General features: G+C 36.5%; 1 pseudogene across 1 annotated transcript in view; it reads right to left on the bottom strand.

The window, feature by feature from the left end:
* LOC149250237 (tubby-like F-box protein 3) overlaps positions 1-9779 on the bottom strand; it is a 38391-nt pseudogene extending 28612 nt beyond the window's left edge. The window contains exons 1-2 of the transcript XR_016266816.1: positions 8904-9779; positions 3823-3910 (exon numbers count right to left, since the gene is read on the bottom strand). The product of XR_016266816.1 is annotated as a tubby-like F-box protein 3 (transcript). The remainder of the gene's footprint in view (positions 1-3822; positions 3911-8903) is intronic.
* Positions 9780-12714: the final 2935 nt, after the last annotated feature.

Below are 12714 nucleotides of genomic sequence, written 5' to 3'. Positions count from 1 at the left end.
GGACACGATCGAATCCGGATCATGTCCCAAAACCGAATTCGAATCCAGCGAAAAGGAACCCGCGGGCCATTAAAAAGGGCACATTCCTATTTTTATTTACCATTTTCTCTCATTCCTTTTGCAAATAGTGAGCTGTGGGTTTGTTGTTAGAAGTTTGGAGCAATGAGCCAAGGATTTGGAGCGCTTTCAAGGAGATTCAAGCACAAGGTAAGTGCATTTCATCTCTATTTTTTTGCATTTGTATTACAGCAGTTTGTATATGCATTTCTTTTACAAATTTGTGCATGTTTTTTTTTTTTTTACAGTATTCCTGGCTCAATCAAAGACAGAAGGTATGGGGCAAAGGAAGGGGAAGAATGTCCCCATTGGAGATGCCCCTCCTCCCCTAATATCATCAAAGTCTGCTGCAAGTAATGTTGAGGGAAGTCTTCCTCCTAAAGGTAACATTGAGAAATACCCCTTGTGGAAATATGTCACAAGAAAGGATGGGCCAAGCAACAAGGGGAAGGGAAAAGGCAATGTGCATTGGAAATGCAACTTTTGCCACAATACTTTCACAAGCACATATTTTCGTGTGAAAGACCCTTTGTTGGCTTTACCAGGTTGTGCACTTAGAGCTTGTACACAAGTTCCTTTACAAAAGAGGAAAGAAATGGAAGAAGAGTTCATTGTTGGTATGACAAATGTGGCTGCAAAATCAAGAAAAACCAAGAATGATGACCCCCTTCCATTTTTTAGAAAAGACACCACCAAATTTCCATTTGAGAGTTCTATTGGGGGACAAGCAGCAAAAAGAAAGGCAATTTCACTTGGTCCAATGGACAAGATTTTTCGAAAAGAGAAACGGGAAGAGCTTGATCTCACCATTGCCTTTTCTCTATCAAAACTTCATATCCTTTAATGTTGCACACTCACCTATATTTATTGAGATGTGTCGTGCTCTAACTCATGGGTCTCCATCATGGTATGTGCCTCATGGTTCAGAGAAGCTTAGAACCACATTGTTGACGAAAGCAAAAAAAGAGGTGCAAAAAATGCTTGAGCCTATTAAAGCACCATGGCCAACATCTGGGGTTAGCATTGTTTCTGATGGATGGACAGATCCAGCACGACACCCACTCATCAACTTCATGGTGTCTTCCTTGAATGGTCCAATTTTCTTGATAGCAGTGGATACACTTGGAGAATACAAGGATGCGCAATTTATGTGTGAGTTGTTTATTAAAGTTATTGAAGATGCAGGTATTGATTCTTGTGAGTAAATTATTACAGATAATGCACCTATTTGCAAGGTTTCTAGCATGATTGTGGAAGCTAAATATCCACAAGTGTTTTGGACACCTTGCATTGTCCATTCATTGAACTTAGCACTGAAATCCATTGCTTTTGATATGCTTTGGATTGGTAACATTATTGAGGATGCACGACATATCCGTAACTTTGTGCAAAATAATACAAATGCCCTCACTATCTACAAGGAGTACAACAATCTATCATTTTTGAAGATTGTTGATACATGGTTTGCCTTTTCATTCATCATGTTGAAGAGGTTGAGATATGTCAAGACCGCTCTTGAGGCCATGGTTATTTATGAGTTATGGTCTTTTAGGAGAAAGACGGATCAACTAGCCTCTAAAAGAGTGAAGGACACAGTGCTAGATGATGCTTGGTGGGAGAGGGTAGATCTAATTATTCAGATCATGGACCCTATCATTTATTTGCTTTAATTTGTAGATATAGACAAACCCATCCTAGGAGAGGTTTATGAGGGATGGGATTCCATGATTAAGTCTGTGAGGAGCATTATTCTACAAAGTGAGTGCCCTCAATATGAGACATCACCAAAGGCCTTCTATGGTACTATACAGGATATTCTTGTGAGCAGATGGGACAAGAATTGCACACCTTTATATTGTTTGGCTCACTCATTGAACCCAAATACTACAGCCATGAGTGGCTAAATGGTGGACCTTCCCACATATTCCCTCCTCACATGGATGGTGAAATCTCACAAGGGAGGAAAGATGCATTCAGGCGAGTTTTTCATGATAAAGCATTGCTTGATGAGGTGGAGGATGCCTTTGCTGAGTTTTCCACTGGCACTGGTCGATTTGCAGGATATGATGTGATTAGAAACAGGGGGGCTAAGAAGCCCTATTCTTGGTGGGCAATTCATGGGGCAACAAGCCTCCTCTTTAGCAGTTAGCCATGAAGCTCCTCTCTCAGGTGACTTCATCCTCTTGTTGCGAGAGGAATTGGAGCACATATGGGAATTTGTATAGTGTGAAAAAAAGCAGGCTTGAGCAATCCAGGGCAGAGACAATGGTGTATGTGCACACCAACCTTCGTCTTATTTACAAGCAGAGGGAAGAGTGGTTGAAGGGAAGACAAAGATGTGGGATGTCTTTCCTGATGATATGGGTCTGGACATCAGTGTTGAGTTGGCATGGGCCAACATGGATCTCAATGATCCAGTGCTAGAACCTGTTATATTCGATGACGGTGATATTGTAGAGGGGTCATCCTCCACACTAGCGGATGCTGATGTGACTATGCATACAGGGGAGGAGGAGGATGCAAAGGAGAGCAGTGGTGACCATGATGATGAGGACAGTGATGCTGATTCTAATGATGACTATGAGGATTGATGACTCATGAGTCATGGGCTACCCACTGCCTACTGCCTTGTATACCTGTAGTTGTTTTGTATTTTCTATTTCTAGTTGCCATTGGCATTGCACTACCTATGTAACACATTTTGATTTGATGACTTAATGAGAAAACTACAGTTGTCATTGTCTTTACCTTACTATCTTGTCTTTCTCCTATTGGATCATTGATGAATTAAATATGTATTATGATTTATCATTTATGATTCTATGAATTTAGAATTTATGATTCATTGATTTATCATTTATGATTTATGTGACTTGTAATTGAATTTTGTATGTACTATGCATGCGATAATGTTACTGACGTACTTTGTAAACAGTAAAACTTACATCTAGATGAAGATCTATGTTTGAAATCAATGAATTTGTATCATTAATGAGAATTTGTGTAAGAAATATCTAATTTTTAATATATATACATAATGAATCCTACGTGTCTTGTTCCGGGGGGGTCAACGTGTCCGAATCCGACACTCAAATCCATGTATCCTACAATTCCCGAATCCTCGTGTCAGGTTGCTTAGATCATAAGTAGTCAAAATGCAATAAAGCGCTACTAGATCAGCACTGGACATTATCTTGGCTACCAAGGATGTTAAGATCATCAAAGTCAAGGGGTAGAAGGAGGGGGAGCTCACCCATTCACACAAGTGTGAAAATAAGAAAATATTGCATAGCATCTAGAATGAAAATTCTACATGACATTAGACAGATCATGTACAATCCTACGTATGAGATAGATGAAAAGAATGGGAACCCTCTTTCTATAGGTTCAAATCTCTACATTGTCTACAAGCCTACGTACATCAAAGATGAAAAACTTGGGAGCCAACTTGCGAAAAGTTCGAAACTTTAACATTGTTGCCATGGTCATGAATTCTCCATTATGATAGTGTTTGGTATCTAAGTTAAGTTTCTACTTAAAGTCTATCTTCTGTATGTAAACAGTGAAATTCAGCCCAAGGATTGGGCTGTTTTGTTGGCAGAGCTATAGGAAACTTCTAAATAAGAGCAGAACGATCTCATCTGTTGAGTTACAAAAGAAATATGTATGTATCTAACAAGAGTGTAGATTTGTAATATTAACAATGACCAGTACTACTACCATAATGACCAAAAAAAATTGAAGAGGTACATAACAAGCACTCACTTGAAGCCAAACCCAAGTACAAATAATATGCAGATGCAGTCCTATCTTGCTTGATAAAACATTGCACAGCAGAATCTTTCGGTCCAGGCTGCAACCAAACAAAAGGGAAAACAATGTCAATCGAGTTGAGCAATAATGACATTGAAAGGTAAGTGCCTAATTTCAGATTAAAATAATACTATGGCAGAAACAATAAATAAAGTGCACTTGTATGTGGAGAAAAGTTAAAAACTACAATAAACTGTAGAATTTAGACTTGTCTAAAAAGACACCGAGTGCGCCAGAACATAAAATATCTATTAATAAGATTCATCTCAAATACCATAAAGGAAAATCTTTGGACCAGTTCATTGTTTTCCAAGTTTTCCTCTTTCTATAATATCAATATACAGTATCCTGACTTTTCCTCCCATGACTGTCACTAAACTAGAGATGCAGATCATCAGTCAATAGCAATGGAGGTAAAAGCTAAAATCACAAACCATTATATTTTTACCTTAATTGATCCAGGAGCTACTAAAAATAACAACAGTGAAATATTGATTGAAACCAAAAAGGGATGAGGAATTTTGGATGGTTGTGAAACAGAATCAAAGTGCACACTGGTTTTGTGAATGTGGTTATAAAATTTTGAAGTAAATTTTGAAATTTTTAATGGTTTGAACAATTGTATCAACCTTCATGTCACCCAGTAGGGCTCTTATGGTCATTGGAATGGACAGGCTAAGATCTTACCTTGCAAAAGCATATAAATACCTTAAAATATTTGGTTGCATACATGATGCAGGTAACCCAATAGTTTTTTCAAGGTATCTCAACGTTGCAGGTGAAGCAAAAGCATATAGTTATATGTTTCTCATAGCATCAATCCTGCAGCTATTAAAGGGCCAAAGGCTAGAAGAATACCCACCATGTTGGCAAATGTGTTCCCATAAGAACTGCAAAAGGATACCACCTAAGACAAATGTTGATTTTCCAACCATTTAGTTCCAGAACCAAAACATGTCCCTTTCCCAAAGTTCTATTGAAAAAGAACCATAAATGCAAAACAAACAATTGTACGAGATTAAGAGCTAAGCAGAGATTTACTCCCCCTCCCAATATATGCAAGCGGAGCTAGCATCTCTGATTGGATCCCTAGATCCATAGATGTAATATTTCTTCTAGGAAGATGAAGCTTGGCACGTAGCTCTTTCTGGAGTATAAAGCCAAATTTCAACAACTGAACTTTTGGAGCTTCAGTTACAGAAATCTCTTCAATAAAGGGTTCATTTACCCGAGTGGAGTATAAAGCCAAATTTCAACAACTGAACTTTTGGAGCTTTAGTTACAGAAATCTCTTCAATAAGGGGATCAGTGACCCAAGAGTATCACCTATGATCACATCAGTGCTCGTTTTTAAAAACAAGGAGGTAAAATGTAGTTATGAATTTATAGTAGATAGTTGAACAAATCTACCTTTATTTTGTATCTACATAGATCATTGGATGAATATTCACCTTATTAGCCAACACAACAAAAATATCATTCAAAAAAACAATGCTACCAATAATAACTCTTAACCTCTCCAAAGTATTGATGACTTGTATGACCTTTAACAAGCTAAGTTATTCCCAGAGATCACCTTGACATCCAAATATCATTAAATTAGATTGGAGGATATATATAAAACAACAATCAGGACTAGGTATACAAAATATGAACCATTGTTCAACATTTTAAAGTAAAAAATGACTATTCTGCTTTTATGTTCGTTATAAATTTTACTCTTAGTGAATAACATAAATAAAATTTAAGTGAAGGTTATGATAAACATTTGAGGAAAGGGCATGAATAGTAAAGCTGAGGCGACGGCTCTTGCAGGCCTTTTATCCTTTTGCCTTTTCTTTAACATTCAGTTTGTGCCAATCTTTGGAGATTCAAAAGTCATGGTTGATTTTGTAGCAGGAAAGAGCCATATCAGCAACCCTCTCCTTGCAGGTTGGATGGACAGAATCAGGTTCCTTTGGAGGAAGTCGGAAGGGTGCTCCATCCAGCACATTTACAGATCACAGAACCAGCAAGCAGACATCTTATCAAAGGAGGGTCTCCTTTTGGAACCAGGTATATGGAACATGAAGGTAAAATCTGGCGAGGAAATCTTCTCTATCCAGGACTTTTCCTTACCAGGCTCTTAAATTCAAATCTTTTTGTTTTAGTTTTGCATCTGCCTTTAGTATTTCTGTCTTTTTCTTCCTTCCAGCTTTCTGCTTAAAGTTTCTGGCTGAAGCAAATTTGGAATCCTTTGAACAAGTTTCTGAATACTGTTTCTCTCTTTGAAGAGAACTTTATGCTCCTATTTCAGCGATGTATCTTTTATCTTGCAATTTTGTCAGCAACTCTTTGGCAGCTCAATGGGCTGGCTAAATTTTGGAAATCCTATCTCTAGGCTAAAAATAGCCCCTATGAAGATCTTTCTGTCAAATGTATCTGTTTCTTTATATATCTTATATAATATAATCATGCTTTTTCGCTCTGAAAAAAAACATTTGAGAGAACACCAGTATTTGGGGAATAAACATAAGACAATATTTGGGGAATATTGCAGTCAATCTACAAAAGAGAAAATCAATTGCTTGATGGCCAACTCCAATAAATGCCATTATTTGGGGTATATAGTTTTGAAAGTTCAAATTGCAATCGATCTAAAAATGAGATAATCGGTTATTAAATGGGCAACTACAATAATTGTCTATGAAGTTAGAAGCTTCATGGACGTGCCAGATTATTACAAAAAGTGAGTTTGTTGTGTGCAGAAACCATAATTTTGCATGTCAACGCTAACAGCAACCCAACCTCCACACTTTGCAAGCTGCGTTCATAACTATACAGGCCAACTTTATAATAAGAAATCCAATTTCATAAACACAAGCAGATTTGATAAATTGCAAGTCTACTGGATTATTTCAGGTCAAACTTGAATATTTGCAAGCTAACTTAGTTATCTGCAAGACAATTTTCACAATTTGCAAACTGACATGAACATTTACAAGTAGGTCCCCAAATTTTGCAAGCCTGTCTTAGATTTTCCTTAACAATCCCATAAACTGCAAGACAAGCCACCAGAATTGCAAGCTAATTTTTCCAGAACTGCGGGACAATATCATATTTGCAGGTCAATCTTCATATTTATGAAACTCATCTCATACTTTACCAACCAATCCCCCAGTACTGCAGGCTAAATCCATTAACTGCAAGTCAATCTTCAACTATTAGAGGCTAAACTCGGATATGAAGATTTGAATGTATCATGGTTGCATAAAGACAGGAAGCATCGGAAGATTGCTGTACACTAAAGACAAGTGCTATTAATTAAGAATTGGAAACAAAGGCCAATGGAAGAATTGTCAATCTGTGGGGCAAGGGAATTAAAATTCACATAAAAATTGTTGCCAAGTCAACTGGTTGGTGAACAGACTCAAGTCCCTCTCTCATGACTGTGAAATGATAGAGCGCAAGGTGGATTGACCAAACTGCCCACCTGGAAGAAAGTGGCAGCCCTGGTACACCTAAAAAGTGGCCCAGGTGCCTTAGAGTGACTCACTCACTTGGGAAATCTATCTAATCATTGGTTGAATCGGGAACCTAATCCATTAGCCCAGGCCCCAAAGCAGTTCAATAGGATCTCCGTCAAATGATGTGATAAGGCAAGGCAAGCAAAGGCACGTGTCTTATGTGCCAATGCAACTTCAAAATGCAAATACAGAGATAAATCTTATTATGGTGAAAAATTGAACCATCAATCCACCAAAAATTCTAACAATCCATTGAACAATCCAAATGGCATTCATGGTACCACAAAATGAAAAATTACTGCTAGCCCGAGTAACTAAACCCTAAAATGACGAAAATTGAAACACATGACATCAAGCAGCTATCAAGAGAAACCAAGTATTAAAATTAGGTGCAAAGGTTATTCCCTCAAACAAATGGAGAGCTAGTTTGAGTGATTAAACTCTTTCAACAGAGAAAATGTTCTATTAATGTATTGAACAGTCCAAATGGCATTCGTGGTACTGCAAAATAAAAAAATATACCACTATACTGAACAATTAAGCCCTCAGATGACAAAAGATATTCAAGGACACGACATCAAGCAGCTACCAAAAGGAAACAAGCCTTGACTCTTAAGTAATGTGCAAACGTTACTCCTAGAAACATATGGGGCTAGTCTAAGAACTAAATGACTTTCACAATGCATTGAACAATTCAAATAGCAATCATGGTACTGCAAAATGCAAAGATACTGCTGGCCTGAACAATAAAGCACTCCGATGACAAAAAAATTCAAGGACATGACATCAAGGAGCTATAAAAGGAACCAAGTCTTAATTGCAAAAGTTCCTAAACCCAGAAACAAATGCGGAGCTAGTAGTATGAGGGATTAAATCTTCAATGGATCCTTAAAAGATAAGGAAAAAAATAAGTATATTAAAAAGAAGGGAAAAATCTAACAGCTGCACTTTGTAATAAATGAGGTGTACTAACTTTGTAATAATTGACCCATTTAATCCATGGCATTGTTCCATAGTCAGATAATTGTTAAGGATAAAAAGAAATGAATTTGAAAAATTAACAAAAAAAACATGTATCGTTAAGGTGTTCATATAGAGATATTTTTCAGATAAGTTCCATAAAAAGATTATTTTAGGAAGATATTTTACTGCCGGTACAATTTTCCATACGGTGGTGGGCAACCTGTGTCTTGGTATTGGCCATTTTCCGACCAATGATCAAAAACTTAAAAGCTAATGTCAATGGCAAAACAAAACATCCCAATAAAAAAGTAGAAAAGCCACTGCAAGCAACAGCCTGCACATTTTCAATTATCGCCGCATTTAAAATAAAATCAGAGAGGAAAGCCGTTTCAGACCAGTGCCCTAAGAAAAAAGGAAAAACGGGCATCGATCAGAAAGTGATTTACCGCATGAACACGGCATGATGTTAACAAAATAAAATATTTTAGAAACGAATTTTCATTTGCACACATAAAAGAGCAGAAGTGAAAAGGGAAAAAAATCAAGAAGGTAAAAATATCTCGCCTGCTTCAAGGACACAGGAAATGTGAGCACTCCGGACAGAAGCGGCGGTTTCACAATCTCCTTGATAATTTCCCTCCACGTTCTGCACACGCCAGCACAAACCACAACGTTCCTCCGTGCAGGCCAGGTGATCTCGCTGCTCTCAATTCTCTCAATAATATCTCTGAGCAGCTCATAGGGCAAATTCGCCCAGCAGCTCTCATGCAAAATATCGGCGGCTGTTTTGCAGTGATTCTCATCACCAGAGGTCACCGCGACGCCGTGCGAGTGTGACCGCGATCTGCGGTTGTAGGAGAGCTTCACATCGAAGCTCCTCTTGGAAATACTTCCGATGCCGCCCTTCATGTCCTGGATGATATTCTTGATCGGAGGCATCAAGAACAATCTGGACGCTTCAAAGCCTTCAAAATTAAGCTTCCGTTCCCCGTAATTTCAGAAACAGCATAATTTGCAAAAAGGGCCACGAGATTAAAGCTTCAATGTGCGAGATGGAATCTCCGCGCTGGCAGGTTGTTAATGTACCGATACAGCACGGAATCGACCGATTCGAGGGTAGGCAGGCTCAAAAGGACGGTAATTCCGCTGGTTTGGGGTTGCCGAAGGCCATTTTCGCCTGGATCTCAAGCATTTAAAGCTTCCAAGTGCCCTGTGTTTCGTCATCAAGACCGTAATCCATTGTGAATGAAAGAATGCATGCCTGCTCTCCAACCCTTGCGCAGCAGAACAGGTAGAAACACCTCTGGCGAAACCGCGTAACAGGTGGTTTTGTCAAAATCCGCCGAATGGTGGGGTGGAGGAACCACTCAAGGGATAAGAAGGAATAGGGCCACGATTATTAAGTGAAGATAGAAACGATTACCGTCCACTTCTAACGCCGTCTGTTGGGGGAGAGTTCAAAAGTGGTCCACCCTGGTGAGCATCCCCTAAAAAGCTCATTGCTATTCATCGCCTCTTCGGTTTATTTAGAAAAAAAAAAAAAAAAAATGGGTTAGTTTTACATCTTACTTTATTTTCTATATTAAAATTAAATTTTTAAGGAGTTGTCTTGTGTGATTTTTAGGATTTTTTAGTGCTGGAATTTTAGTGGAAAAATTTAAGGTGAAATCTTGATTTATGTTATTTAAATTGGTTTTTTTACTATATATATGGCTTCACAACCCTGAAAAACCTTTCAGGGCACTTGGATTATGCAGGGTTATCCATCAAACTTGTCATTTCAATAAATTCCTTTGAGGTGAAATCTTGATTTATGTCATTTAAATTGGTTTTTTTGGCTATATATATGGATTCAAAACCCTGAAAAAACTGCGGGCACTTGAATTGTGTAGGGTTACCCATCAAACTTGTCATTTCAATAAATTCCCACTAGATTTTAGAGAAATTAGACCAAAAAATTCTAGCGAAAAAACTTCCAAAAAATCTCACTAAAAACAATTTTATTTTTTTAATTTTAATATCCAGTTAAAATATCCAACTATTATTTTTTATTCATTTATTAAATTATAATATTAAATTAAAAATGTAAATATTATTTTTATATTTTTATTAATTTATTAAATTATATTATAATATTAAATTTTATTTTTCACATACAAAATTCATGATAATTCAATATTTTTTTCATTATATTATCCAAATCACGCAGTATATATATTATATTCCCAATATAATACATATTATATTATATTCCCAATATCATAACCCTAATAATCATGTAAATATGTATAATCACCAATAATACAATCTCCCAAACAAAAAAATCTACACAGCACAATGAAACCCTGAATCATGTGAACCTCACATTGGCCTTACACATGGAAACCCCAACATGAAACCTTGTCCACTACTACCTTAATAAAGTTCCTCTTCAATACAAGGGAAATAAACATGTAATAATATGATAGAAACATTAATATCATGTTAAAAATAAAAGTGTATTCTTCAAAAAATAATTTAAATTATTAATTCATTTAGTTATTCTTATTGAGTATCTAGTTAATTTTATACCAACAATGTCCAATTTGAAGGTTTCCTTTGAAGTTTTCCGAGGGAAGAAAAATATAAATAATATCAATGTAGAAAGATCACATTGACATAGTAGGAATCATCAAGGAAATATATTAATATAATTAAGGTTTCCTTTGAAGTTTTCCGAGGGAAGAAAAGTATAAATAATATCAATGTAGAAAGATCACATTGACATAGTAGGAATCATCAAGGAAATATATTAATATAATTATATAGGAAATGTGATGATAATTATTATTAATTTTCTGAGAAAGATAAAGAATGAGGAGTTGAGTTTTCATATTTGACTAGGGTTTCCATCTTAATTATCAAGCTTTTTTTAGTGTTCATAATCAAGAGATTATCTCCATGGTCATATTAAATGGTAATGTAAGTTTTGAAACAAAAGAAGTAGAGTTCCAAGTTGATGTCGTGTCCATTCACTTCCCACTAATTGCACGATGACTCAATTAATTTCCCCATCAATCAAGACTATGGATTGGTTTTTTAACAGTGTGAATAGCATTTTTCAAATTTTCCCATTTATATATAAATCGTATTTCATTTTTTTGTGAATCTCCAAACTTTTAAATCATGGCACAAGGGTTTAATATACACTGACACATAATTAGGTGTTATAACCTAGTGGTTAACTAAACTCTCATTTGTATCTAGATCTAGACAAATTCATGGTAAGTTCTTTGTTGGAAACCAAAATACATTTAGACCCATATGTGTTTTACTCTAGATATCTTGTTCTCGCTCGGATACATCTCCTCAACTTGGATATATTCACTTTTATCTTAATATAACTCCTTGATCCGAGAAATTTGGAACCCGGTTTACTCGTATGTGTTGTACTTTGGCAAGGCTCGGATTCAACTTGACTTTAATAGCTTTTATGGTGTGAATCCCAAGGTCTAGTTGTAGGGTCCACTTTAGCTACTCGTAGATTTAATCTAGATCTGGGTTTAAAAGACACTACCAACACTCGTAAAGCTCTGATGCTCCTCAATGCGAATATAACCTTGTTGGCACACTTCCTAAAGTTTGTGGGTACATACTCCAATGATCCAAATACATTCGCCTTCATCCAAATATGTTTTGCAAATGGATATGTCTTCACTCAATCTTGGGATCAGGGTGATATGCCCCTCACTTTACTTCGTTTATTCAAACTAATAGATGTTCCTCAAGCTAGATAAGTGCTTATTGTGGGGCCCATGCCTCCTTGACCTGGATTACCTCACTTTTATCTGGATAATTTCCACTCACAGCTTTCGGTCCAAATGTCTTTGGCTTGAATAACCTTTAAGCATAATTTCCAAAGTTCTTTCTCCCCAATATTTGAACTAAGTCTTATATCTGAGGATCTAGTTATAACTTCACCACTTGTATTAGTGTTTAACCATATATCTCCTAGGTCAGGTCTAACAAACTCTCTTAATATAACTATTCTTGTCTTTAAGGAATTTAGACTTCTGTGATCCATAACATTGTTTAGATAATCTTCGGCAAAATCACATCACCAATCTTATGTCGACGCGTTTCGAACCAACCAGTGTGGTTCATCGTCAGGACAAGTTGAAGAACCAATCTGGCTAAGCTGATTAAATAGAGTGTGCAGAGATTCCAACGGCTATATTTCAACGGCTAATTTTGACCCAAGGATCCTAGTCAAACCACTAATTCCTATAAATAGCTACAATGGGTAAATTTGTTAATTTATAACTAAAATTAAAATCGATTTGATAATTTTAGTATATAATATAATATCCTTATTTATTATGATGGTCAAATATTA

Source organism: Pinus tabuliformis, chromosome 7 (genome assembly GCF_031772625.1).
Source record: "Pinus tabuliformis cultivar Carrire ecotype Pingquan chromosome 7, CPIR1, whole genome shotgun sequence".
Lineage (NCBI taxonomy): Eukaryota > Viridiplantae > Streptophyta > Pinopsida > Pinales > Pinaceae > Pinus > Pinus tabuliformis.
Note: the sequence above shows the minus strand (reverse complement) of the source record. Positions and strands in the feature narration are given on the sequence as shown.